This window comes from Stomoxys calcitrans, chromosome 3, assembly GCF_963082655.1.
Source record: "Stomoxys calcitrans chromosome 3, idStoCalc2.1, whole genome shotgun sequence".
Lineage (NCBI taxonomy): Eukaryota > Metazoa > Arthropoda > Insecta > Diptera > Muscidae > Stomoxys > Stomoxys calcitrans.
This window is the reverse complement of record NC_081554.1, coordinates 145,207,693-145,221,010: the sequence shown is the minus strand read 5'-3', so window position 1 is coordinate 145,221,010 and position 13,318 is coordinate 145,207,693.

The following is a 13,318-nucleotide window of genomic DNA, read 5'->3' as shown; positions in this document are numbered from 1 at the left end:
CAAGAAGCTTTATCGGGCCTGTACGGGGGTTATAAATAAATATAGTCCGATCTAAATCATGCCTGGTACGGATGTGGAGGAGCAACTCACTATGCCAAAATTCAGTGAAATCAATGTTGAAATAGGTCTATATGACAGCTAGTCCGATTTTGACTAAAATTGCAATTATATTGTTGTTTGTAGACCGATTCTCACGAAATGTGCACCAGTGATTATAAGTCTCGACATTAATAGTGAATGTCATGGAATTTGGCTCAGATTTAGATATAGCTCCTATATATATGTTCGTCCGACTTGGACTAAAATTGCAATTATATCGTAAATTGTATATCATTGAATATCACGAAATTTCGAACGAGTGATTCTGTTAAAAGTCTCGACATTATTATTGGATTTCATAGAAATCGGTTCAGATTTTGATATAGCTCCAATATACATGTTCATCCGATTTGACTAAAATTGCAACTGTATCGTAATTTGCAGACCGATTCTCACGAAAATTCGCATGGGGGATTCTTTTATAAGGCTGAATTTCATGAAAATTGGTTCAGATTTAGATGTAACTCCCAGAGAATGTTTCGTCCGCTTTGGGCTATTATTAGTCATTTGTTAACCGATTCGCACAAAAATCGTCACAAAGGATTCCCTTATGACCCCAGGCATTGCTATTGAATTTAGTAGCAATAGGTTCAGATTTAGATGTAGCCCCCATTAATATTTTCGTCTGATTTTGAAAAATAATCAAAAATTTAGCAGTTTGTTAACAGATTTTCACAAAATTTGGCACGAAGGTTTCTTTTAAAAATTTTTTGATGACTTATGAATTTCATAGAAATTTGTCCAGTTTTAGATATAGCTCCCATATATATGCATCTCCCGATTTTCTGCATCTCCCGATTTTCACTTTTAAGGCCTTTTACTAAACCATTTATCAATCGTTCTTCTCAAAAAATCAAATTTAAGCTAATTCTAAACTAATTTCGACGACTATCTTGCATATCCAATCCATCCTGCATATCCAACTATTAAATTTCTTTTTTAAATTGAGTGGACCTTTGTGCGTATGATTACTACTCGGTTATTATGCCCACGTTACCCATATCATACGCCACCTTGGCCACTCATGTGACGTGCGCCAAGATTTTTCGCAAATAACTAATTATTTGCTAGTTTAATGACCAGATCGCGAGTGTTATGAATTTAATGGCACCTCCGAAGGCTTATTTTGATGAAGTGGTTCAATTTTTAACTACCACTGATACAAAATATTGAAAAAATCGGACTAAGATTTTTTTGTATTTTATATATATACACTACCCCCCGTTAATACAAGCCTCCCAAAAATCCATGTAGGCACTCAGTTTGATTTGAAGCATGGTCATAACTGCGCAACAAATTTCAGGAACCTGTCCCTCTCCGTAAAAAAAATACCAAATAGTACCAACAATAAATTTGTTACCACTTTGGTACTACTTTTCTAAAAAGTAATTCCCAATTTGGACATTTGTTGCTTAATCTCCAAAGTAAATTATACCGTATAGTACGTTTTAATACCTAAAGGTACGAATTAAAGGAAAAATATTCAGTTGCCCAATATGTACGGTCAAGGTGTACCAGTATACCAATTTTGAGAGCTATATCTCAACCAGTAAATTAAGTAAAATTTTGTTTGTTTTAGTCGCCTAATTTATACTTCAAGTTATTGGGTTGCCCAAAAAGTAATTGCGGATTTTTTAAAAGAAAGTAAATGCATTTTTAATAAAACTTAGAATGAACTTTAATCAAATATACTTTTTTACACTTTTTTTCTAAAGCAAGCCAAAAGTAACAGCTGATAACTGACAGAAGAAAGAATGCAATTACAGAGTCACAAGCTGTGAAAAAATTTGTTAACGCCGACTATATGAAAAATCCGCAATTACTTTTTGGGCAACCCAATATACTTGTATCCTACATTTCAAATGTCTTGCTCAATCCGCAAAAAAGTACGTAATAGTACCTATAGTATAATAGTACTTTAATGATCGAATTTCAGAAATACTTTTAGTCGCTCAATATATACACCCAAGGTGTAACTGCGTCTCCAAATTTTGGGAGCTTTAGCTCAATCCAAAAGGATAGTACCATTTTGAACGTTTTAGTACCAAAATGTATGAATTTCAAAAACATATTCTCGTCGCCTAATATATGCTGTTCAGGTGAAATTGTGTTCCAATTTTAAGAGCTGTAGCTCATTTAGTACCTAAATGTACAAATTTCAAAAATATCTTCTAATAGCCAAAGATATACTGTCAAGGTGTAACTGTGTCCCAAAAATGTTAATGTTTTAGAACTCTTGCTCAGTAAAAAAAAGATGATACCAATTGCAGCCCTATAAGTACGCTTTCTTCCATATCTAGTATGATTTCATAGGTCGTATTTTTGATAAAACGATCATTTATACAAATTTTTTACCTAATTCGTACTCTTGTGCAACTTGGTACTGACATAGAGGAGTTTTGAAAAACCATTCGGTCACCCAATATATATTTCCTAGTTGTACTTACATGCCAAATTTCAAATCTCTAGCTGAATTAGTAAAGAAAGTACCAAATACTAACAATTGCGGCACTAAACGTGTACTTTCTCCGTTTCGTTTCTCATATTTGTTCTTTATGTATAGGTACATATCGGAACACCAATTATTTAATATTTTTTGATATGGAAGTTCTATCTCTATCCGTTAGCCCTGTACGAATCGGACGAATATCACAAAATCCCATTTTATCCCGTGTCTATGATCCAATTACATTCGTACCAAATTTCATGTTTATAGCTTTAGCCGATTGGGCTGGGCAGTCGTCAGTCAGTCACGGGATAAAATATCCTTCAAATATTTCGTTTATTGAAAGCACAGTACGGCCGAATAATATATTGGGTTGCCCAAAAAGTAATTGCGGATTTTTCATATAGTCGGCGTTGACAAATTTTTTCACAGCTTGTGACTCTATACTTGCATTCTTTCTTCTGTCAGTTATCAGCTGTTACTTTTCGCTTGCTTTAGAAAAAAAGTGTAAAAAAATTATATTTGATTAAAGTTCATTCTAAGTTTTATTAAAAATGCATTTACTTTCTTTTAAAAGAATGACAACACCATATATTTCGCTTTCTCGCTTTTTTTATTTGGAGACCATGTTATCGTTGTTCTTCCCCTCTGCAGACCATACATAAAACATAAGATCATCTTAAAAAAAAAATGCAAATACACATGTCACAGTCTGCGATCGAAATAATTGACTGACTTCGATGTTAAACAACACTGAGGCCAAGAATTTCGTACGAATTTCGTAAAACCGTTTCTTATGCAGTGCCTAAAATTTATGATCAACATTCGCGCAAAATTTCATGATTCTAGCTTTAATCGTTTGGGCTGATCGTTGACAATATGGACAATTCTATTGTAACTGGTATGAAATTTTTATACTCACCACCGACGGATGGGGGTATATTAATTTTGTCATTCCGTTTGCAACACATCGAAATATCCATTTCCGACCCTATAAAGTATATATATTCTTGATCAGCGTAAAAATCTAAGACGATCTAGACATGTCCGTCCGTCTGTTCGTCTGTCTGTTGAAATCACGCTACAGTCTTCAAAAATAGAGATATTGAGCTGAAGCTTTGCACAGATTCTTGGCCAGAGAGTTGTGTTAGGCCCTTCGACATCCATCGTCAATTTGGTTTAGATGGGTCCAAATTTGGATATAGCTGCCATATAGATCGATCCTCCGATTTAGGGTCTTAGGGCCATAAAATCCACATTTATTATCCGATTTTGCTGAAATTTGGGATAGTGAGTTGTGTTAGGCCCCTCGACATCCTTATTCAATTTGGCCCAGATCGGTTCAGATTTGGATATAGCTGCCATATAGACCGATCTCTCGGGTTTAGGTTTTGGGGCCATAAAAGGAGCATTTATTACCCGATTTTGCTGAAGTTTGGGACAGTGAGTTGTGTTAGGGCCATCGACGTCATTCTTCAATTTGGCCTAGATCGGTCCAGATTTGGATATAGCTGCCATATAGACCGATCTCTTGGTTTTAGGTTTTGGGGCCATAAAAGGCGCATTTATTACCTGATTTTGCTGAAATTTGGGACAGTGAGTTGTGTTAGGGCCATCGACATCATTCTTCAATTTGGCCCAGATCGGTCAAGATTTGGATATAGCTTCCATGTAGACCGATATCTCGATTTAAAGTCTTGGCCCCATAAAAGGCGCATTTATAATCCAATGTCACTGAAATTTGACACAGTGACTTATGTAAGGCTCTTTGACATCCGTGTCGTATATGGGTCAGATTGGTTTATTTTTAGATATAGCTACTAAAAAGACCAATATTTTGTTTTACACAATTGAACAATGACTCGTTCTTAATAGTATTTGGTCCAAATTGGAACATATAACTGCTATGGGGCATAAGGTATGCAATTTTCACCGTATTTTGATGAAAGGTGGTTTACATTACCCGAGGTGGTGCGTATCCAAAGTTCGGCCCGGCCGAACTTAACGCCTTTTTACTTGTTTTTCACTGAAATAAACGAAAATATCTTCTGAAAAAATATACTTAAAAGCTTCATTTTATATGAACTTTGTGCAGTTTTTTTTTTCCTTTAACGACAGCCAGGCTTTCGGAGTATATGCAAGTCCTAGACACGCTGTAAAAGTAATGGCCAGATGAGGCGCCAAATAATCGGCCTCCTTTTGTAGTAACGCCGGTCCGGTTGACTTAAATGGTTTGAAGCTCCTCAAGGATTCCTTCATCATAAATTACATAATTATAAACCTTCGATCAACCTCGTTTTTGCAAGATTCCGGTGTCTCCGTTAGGCCCGTCGTATCCTGTGGAAAATGGGTTTTCATCAAAAGCTTCAACATGTCCTCCGTTGTTTCTGCTTTCACTCCCGTTTCGTCTACTAACGTTTCAGTTTGGACATGGGTTTTTGAGAGAAACATTTTTATCATGGCGGCGTCACTAACGCTATCGACCTGGTCGCAGAATAGGTTCCAGGAAGCACGTTTTGGCGCTCTGCTAATCTAATGGTATTCCTTGAGCCGTGTGTAATACACATCACAATATACTTCCGCTCTTTTACGACGTACTCTGTTGAAAAAGTCTGCGGACCTCTTACCCAACCAGCGTTTTCTTGGGTAGATTTCCTTTCCCGATGAGGGAAACTATCTTCCAAAGACTCCACTAGTGCAGTCGTAATCATGTTGACATTGTCGTCAATGTTTTCTATGCTTGGACAAACTAAATTATCTTGCCCAAGTCTGCTTCCTAGTAGTCTTCCGAATTTTGGCCAGTTGGTTTTCAACTTATTACGGAAGCTTATCCTATTTGGCGCTTGCCGCACTAATCTTAACCTTATGTAGCGATGGTCTGAGAAGGAATGCTCAATGGAGACGCTCCAATCCTGCACCACATCGATTAGATTTTTCGAATATATTGTCACATCTAAAACCTCCTCTCTGACCCTATTCTGCTAGAGCTTGGCCTCGCTTATTAGTGTTGGTACTACCCCACGAAATGTGGTGAGAGTTCGCATCGCACCCTACTAGTACCTCATTTCCTGTCTGTTTTGCTTTCCTCACCAACTGTTGCAGCTTCGACGTAGGTGGCGGTGCCGGAGAATCGAAAGGCAGATAAAGTGTTGCCAGATATGCTCCACCGTCTCCCTGTCTCATCACTGTGGCATCCGACGTTGACGACTCTAGGGAAAATATATAATTAAAATGAGTAGCTGTCTCGCTCCGGTGGAGGTTTATCTGGATTACCTCAATCATTGGTCCTCCACTAGATGGGCTTCTTGGGAGTGGGTGATGGTCTCATTTAGGCTGCATTGAATTTCCCGTCACTACACTGCCTGCTGTTTAAATTTTAGGATGTTTGCACATCCTAGTATTTGGAATCTTGAGAATGTCGGTGATTGGTCCGTCATCGGGTCCCTGTTCGTTAGGCTGTATTGCGCCTACCGTCCCCGAACTGCCTGATGTTCCAATATTAGGATCTTTGCCTCTACTAGTTTTCCAAATTTTAAGTAAATAGGCTTCTTGGTATTAGGCATTGAGTTCTTTTTATCCATTCTAGTCTCCTTCCTTGGTCTTCCTCTGTCTCCTTCGTTGTGCCCCGTATCGCTTTCTCAGTCTGCTTGTGAGGTTAGCAAAGTCATCGCTCACCTCTGCCGTCATCTTGCTGATCTTATCTCACGATTCGGCTGCGATGACTGTTTCACTGACACTGTTTGAATCCGAGTCGGAAACACCACTTTTACTTAAAGGCGGGGACGAACTGTGCATCCATCTGGTTTATCCGTCTCTTCCTCATTTATTAGTTTGACGACTAGTTGTGCGCTTGAAGCATTACTCTCGACTACAGGTGCCAAGGCACCCACACCTATAGAAGGGCAGGACAACATGCTGCGGTCTAACGCCACCACCGCAGCTGTTGGGTCTTTGGAGTTAATTTTGAGTCTACTCCAAAAAGGCGTTAACATTTTTTCGCAATAGGTAGTACCGGTTCCGAGATACGGATATTTTTCTTTGAGGAGCGAAATGAAAATACGTCCGCTCCACACAACGGCTACTTTGCTAATTTTCCATCCGGCGTTACCGTTGCAATTAGTGAAATTTGGAGGTCTTTTACAAATCTCTTGATTGCCTAAAAATTTTGTAGTTGGGGGTATATTTTGTAGGATGGGGGTATACTAATCTAGTCATTCCGTTTGTAATACCTCGAAATATTCTTGATCGTCATGTTATTTTAGGTCGAGCCAGCCATGTCGAGCCAACCTGTCGAAATCACGATAGCGGTCGAACGCGTAGAGCTAGCCGCTTGAAATTTTGCACAGATACTTATTATTGATGTAGGTCGTTGGGGATTGTGTCATATCGGTTCAGATTTAAATATAGCCGCCATATAAACCGATCTCCCGATTAGACTTCATGAGCCCCTCGAAGCCGCAATTTTTGTCCAATTTGGCTGACATTTTGCACATACTGTTCCGTTGTGACTTTCAACAACTGCTCCAAGTACGGGGAGGTCCAGAAGTCGTGACGCTCGTTTTTGGCCGCACAATCACTACAATCGTCAACCCCAGAGAAGTTCTTTTGTTTTGTTACTATTGAGTTCTGTTTGTTCTGTTATAGTAACCATGAATTAAATAACTTAATTGAAAATATATTAAACTGAATGCATATATTTCGGCCCTTGTCTTCGACCCTCATCATATCCCAATTTATATGCCCTACCTCATAATAGGTAACAACGTTTGTGCAAAATAGTTCGAAAACAAGATCCCATTTGATGTTAGCAGCAACAAGCATTGATGATCATAGCAAATGCATACACATCGAGTGTCGCGGAGTTGGTTCCAACTTTTGGAAAATAGTTCGTTAACAACATACCGTTGGATAGCAACAATCATAAATGTTGTATGCGAGTAGCAACAAACAGCGGCTCACAAGCAGACTATCATGGCTGCCATGGTGAGTTTGCTGGTTATAAAAGGTGATGGATGTGACGAAACGGGATCAGTCAGTGAAGTAACGGATCAACCAGATGGCTAGACGGTAAAAAAAAAACAAATAAAGGCCACAGGAAGCAAAAGAGTATACCCAACCAGTGAAAAAAGTGAACTAGTGAACAGAGACAGTGCCAACTGTGATTTATCTCGTATCTCCGAGCCTTCTTACGTGGTGGCGAGACCGTAGGCAACGTAAACTTTGTTTCTTCTCGTGTCTCTAAGTCTTCTTACGTGGTGGCGTGCCCGTAAGCATCGTAAACTTTGATTTTTCTTGTGTCTAAGAGTCTTCTTAAGTGGTGGCGTGCCCGTAAGCAACGTAAACTTTGATTCTTCTCCTGTGTCCGAGCCTTCCTACGTGGTGACGTTCCCGTAGTCAACGCAACCTATGATTTTTCTCGTGTCTTCAAGCTTTCTTATGTGGTGACGTACCCATACCTCCGAACCTGGTGGTGTGCCCGTAAGCAACGTAAACTTTGATTCTTCTCGTGTCTCTGAGTCTTCTTACGTGGTGACGTGCCCGTAAGCATAGTAAACTTTGATTCTTCCCGTGTCTCTGAGTCTTCTTACGTGGTGGCGTGCCCGTAAGCATCCTAAACTTTGATTTTTCTTGTGTCTTAGAGCCTTCTTACGTGGTGGCGTGCCCTTAAGCAACGTAAACTCTGATTCTTTTCGTGTGTCCCAGCCGTCCAACGTGGTGGCGTACCCGTAGGCGACCTAACCTTTGATTTTTCTTATGTCTCCGAGCTTTCTTATGTGGTGACGTACCCGTAGGCAACCAATACTTGAGTCTTCTTATGTGGTGACGTTCCCATAAGCAACGTAAACTCGGATTCCTCTCGTGTCTCCGAGCCTTGTTGTTGCTGTTGTAGCAGTTTATTGAACACTAAGGCGGCAGCCTTTGCCGATGAAGAAATCTATCGGGTCAATCCTGTATGTTCAACCGGCTGCCATGGGTCGAAGCTTTTTACATGGTGGCGTACCCGATTAGATTCTTCTCGCGTCTCCGAACGTTCTTACGTGATGGCATGCTCGTAAGCAACGTAAACTTTGATTCTTCTCGCGTCTCCGAGCCTTCTTACGTAGTGACGTTCCCTTAAGCACCCTAACATTTATTCTCCCGATTTGACTTCTTGAGCCCTTAAAAGCCACAATTTTTGTCCGATTTAACTGAAATTTTGTATGTGGTGTTCTGTTACGACTTCTATCAACTGTGCTAAATACGGTCCAAATCATTCTATAACCTGATATAGTTCCCATGTAAGCCAGACTCTCGATCATCCTTGTTCGGTTCTTAGAAGCTTTAATTTTTGCTGGTTTGACAGAAGTTTGGTATGTAGAGGCCAAAACATAGCACGCTTTTACTTGTTACTTATTATTTAACGCGCCACGGTATCCGAATTGTTTGCGTGCTCGGATTGCCAGAGAGGAGTTTGCCACTTATTATTCAATATGTGCATTTATTACAACTTAGGTTCTGTATGTAAAACATTGATACTATAGAGACCACAAACGGAAAAATTTAAAAGTGTTTTTTGTCTTAAAACAAATTCTAAACTAAAAACTATTTCATCGAAATTTTCTTTCTTTACAATACATAAAATCAAAACCTACTCTGTGAAAGAATAAAATGAAACACAAAGTATTTTGAAGTAAAGTATTTAAATTTATGATGTGCACCACATTACCTCTTTTAGCTTAAACTTATTTAAACGATACCATTTTAGTAGAGCAAGTATTTGTTGCATTCGTATTCTGTTCAGCTGATTCTTCTTCACAAAGCGATGGTAAACGATCTATTGAACTGAATTCTTTATTTCGACTTATTTGCACCTTGAAATATTTGTTATTCCTTTTCAAACTATGTAGGGTCCAGGATATTTGAATTGTAAGTGGTTAACAGGTTGTGATTTTATCCAAACATGAGATGTTTGATCTAAGTCCTTATGAACGAATGGTTTCTGATTGGTATGCTTACTAGCTGAGACCGGTTTTACATTGCTGAATGACTGATGGCGATAGGATAAAACTTCTGATGAGGCTGCATTATAGTCTGAATCTTCCTTAAAGAAATCACCAGGCAAACGTAAAACTTCTCCATATACTAGCTCAGCTGCGGATGATTTTAGATCTGCTTTGTAAGATGCTCTCAAGCCAAGTAATACTGATGATTTTCCTAAGAAATGAGAGCAGTTTTTAAACACGCTGAATTATTCCATTGGCTTGAGGGTGGTAGGAGGCCACTTTTTGATGTCCAGCTCAAATGTTCTTAACCATGTCGGCAAATAACTTTGAAGTAAATTGTCTGCCTCTGTCTGTCCATTGTGTTCAACCAAATCGACATACCCAAACTTCGAAAAATTTTCTGCAGACTTCCATGGACGTTATTTTTATCATAGGAATCACCTATATCCATCGAGTAAAACGATCTACTAATGTTAATTAGTATTGGAACTTTTCGGAAGGTGGTAGAAGACCGCTATGTCCATTTGAATCGAAGAAAACCGTTGAGTTTCCAGCGGAAAATCTCCATACTGCCACCTTGAATTTCGATTGATCTTTGCAGACTGGTACATTTTGCAATTTCTAACCCAGTTTACGCAATCCTTTTAATGGATGACCAAACGTACTTTTGAGTTAGCAAACGCTTTTTTATCGTACACCAGAATGAGAAAGTCCGTTGATATCTTGCGATAACGAAGAGGAGTGTATGGTTTTGCATGTATGATACAAACATCGCAATATAACGAAATATTGCTGTTCGGCATTGGTAACAGTTAAAATTTGAGTGATGAGGAGTCACAGTTTTCGAATTGCTCCAAAGCTACATCGATTGCTCTGTCAGAAGCATCTACTTTCAGTCATATCTCTCCATCAAACTTGGGGTGAGATAGCATAGCAGCATTTGAAAGTAGTGTTCCGTTCATTCCATGCAATAGGAGTTTTATTTTTTTTGATGGATCATTTTAGTGGAGTCGTGAGTGGAGTTGATATTTTTCAGCACCAGGCATAAATTTACGATAAAAATTCTTGGCTTCGAATATTGAACAATTGCTTCAACTTTTGATTAAGTAGGTTTGAGACCGCCAGATGAAATACTGAAACCAAGGAAATCAATTTTATCTACGCCGAATATACATTTGCCAGGATTGATAAGAATTCCGTGCTCTTTCAGACGTTGAGGTGAGAGATATGCTCTTCTTCATTCTTAGATACAGTAAGCACAACAAGTAAAAGCTAAGTCCGACCGGGCCGAATCTTATATACCCTCCACCATGGATCGCATTTGTCGAGTTCTTTTTCCGGCATCTCTTCTTAGGCAAAACAGGATATAAGAAAAGATTTGCTCTGCCATTAGGGCGATATCAAGATATGGTCCGGTTTGGACCACAATTAAATTATATGTTGGAGACCTGTGTAATATGTCAGCCAATTCGAATAAGAATTGCGCCCTTTGGGGGCTCAAGAAGTTAAATAGAGAGATAGATTTATATGGAAGCTGTAACGGGCTATATCCGATTCAGACCATAATAAATACGTATGCTAATGGTCATAAGAGAATCCGTAGTACATAATTCCAGGCAAATCGGATAATAATTGCGACCTCTAGAGGCTCAAGAAGTCAAGATCCCAGATCGGTTTATATGACAGCCATATCAGGTTATGAACCGATTTGAACCATACTTGGCACAGTTGTTGGATATCAAACACGTCGTGCAAAATTCATTCAAATCGGATAAGAATTGCGCCCTCTAGAGGCTCAAGAAGTCAAGACCCAAAATCGGTTTATATGGCAGCTATATCAAAACATGGACCGATATGGTCCATTTACAAAACCAACTGACCTACATTAATAAGAAGTATTTGTGCAAAATTTCAAGCGGCTAGCCTTACTCCTTCGGAAGTTAGCGTGCTTTCGACAGACAGACGGACGGACGGACGGGCAGACGGACGGACAGACGACGATCAAGAATATATATACTTTATGGGGTCTCAGACGAATATTTCGAGTAGTTACAAACAGAATGACGAAATTAGTATACCCCCCATCCTATGGTGGAGGGTATAAAAACGAATGGAAGACCACGACAAACTTCATCCACGTACCTTTGAAGTGTTTGCGCTGTATTTCTCATTTCCCGGATGTCATCTTCAAAAACTCATAAAGGTGTAGTTATGGCTTTTTTTTTTTTGATATATTAGAAGGGTTAACTCTTATTTGGAGGTATGCTCGTACAAGAGCCAATTTAGAAAAGATTTTACATCCTATCACATTATGCGGTAAATCGGTTATAAATGGAATAGGATACTTATCTGGTGTAATTATCTTGTTGAGAAAACGATAATCCCCGCAAGGATGCCAAGACGCCAATATCCATTGGGTTTTGGCACCATATGCAAAGGGTTAGCCCATTTGCTATTCGAGAATTGTATATTACCTTGATCCAACATGAATTCGAACTATTTCTTGGCTATGTCCAATCTTTTGGGATCAAGTCTGCGAGCAGATACCGGCCTTCCAGAAGTAACGATGAAAAGGATTGCAATTGATCTTGGTACTTTTCAGTGAAGAATTAACACTTGTGACGTCTGGAAAATATTTTAATAAGATTCTTATAAGGGGAATTTTCCATTTTGATAACATGAACCATTGGTATTTGTGAACTGTCAATTTCAACTTGGGTTTTGAATAAAGTTTTCCCATCAACTAAAGCGTGGTTTTCAGATCTGACAGTAAATGGTGATGCTTGAGAAAATTTTAACTCACAATCGGATGAGCTATATCTGCTATTACAAATATCCACGAAAATTGTCTTCGCATTCCAAGATCAATTCGCAGTAATGGAGTACTATAGGTTCGAATCTTCGTACTATTGGCTGCGTATAGTTTCATGGGAAAAAAGCTTTTTGCTGACGTTTGTTTCATTGATATTGGTGGTATCACCGAAATGTCAGCACCAGTGTCAACTAAAAATGTACGTTTAGTTTTGTAGTCCTTGACTGATAAGCGACATGATGTTGCTATTGGTATTTCGGGAGCCGCAGGACCCCAAACAGCATTTAGTTTTTTACTGATGGATGATTGCAATGTGCAACGCATTTGGTGGCTTTGGCAATTTTTACGCCCTTGAGACTTAGAGCCACTACGACGACGATCCTGTTCCCAGCTTTTCATTTTATCCTCTTGAATATGAATTCACTTTTCTATCAAGAGCTTCAAGTCTTGCAGTAAGTTGACTTACCGGGGATGCGCTATTTCCACTATTTTGTCGGCTTGTAGGGCTAATTGATCAAGATTCCAATTTCTTATTGCTAAAATTTAACGTATATTCTCTGGCAATTGCTCCAAAAAAAGGGGTTTGACCACGTTACCAGTTGAAAAAGACTTCATAGTTTGCAGGAAATGAGATAGCTTCATATCGCCGATGTTTAAATAGCTACATAAATAACTTTTTCAGTTTTGCTTCCGAAACTGCAAACTAATCAATTTGTTTTTGATGGCTTTAAATTTGTTGATAATTGGGGGGCGAAATGAGAATGTCTGCAACAAGCATGGATCCAAACAAGCAACAACGTGGGAATATTTGATTTCAAAACAAATTTTGCCCATGAACAATCCGCTAAGGAACAGGGGCAAACTTCTCACCAATCAATGAGTGCAGTCCGATTCAAGTTTAAGCTCAATGATAAGGGGCCTCCATTTTATAGCTGAGTCCAAACGGCGTGCCGCAGTGCGGCACCGTTTTGGAGAGAA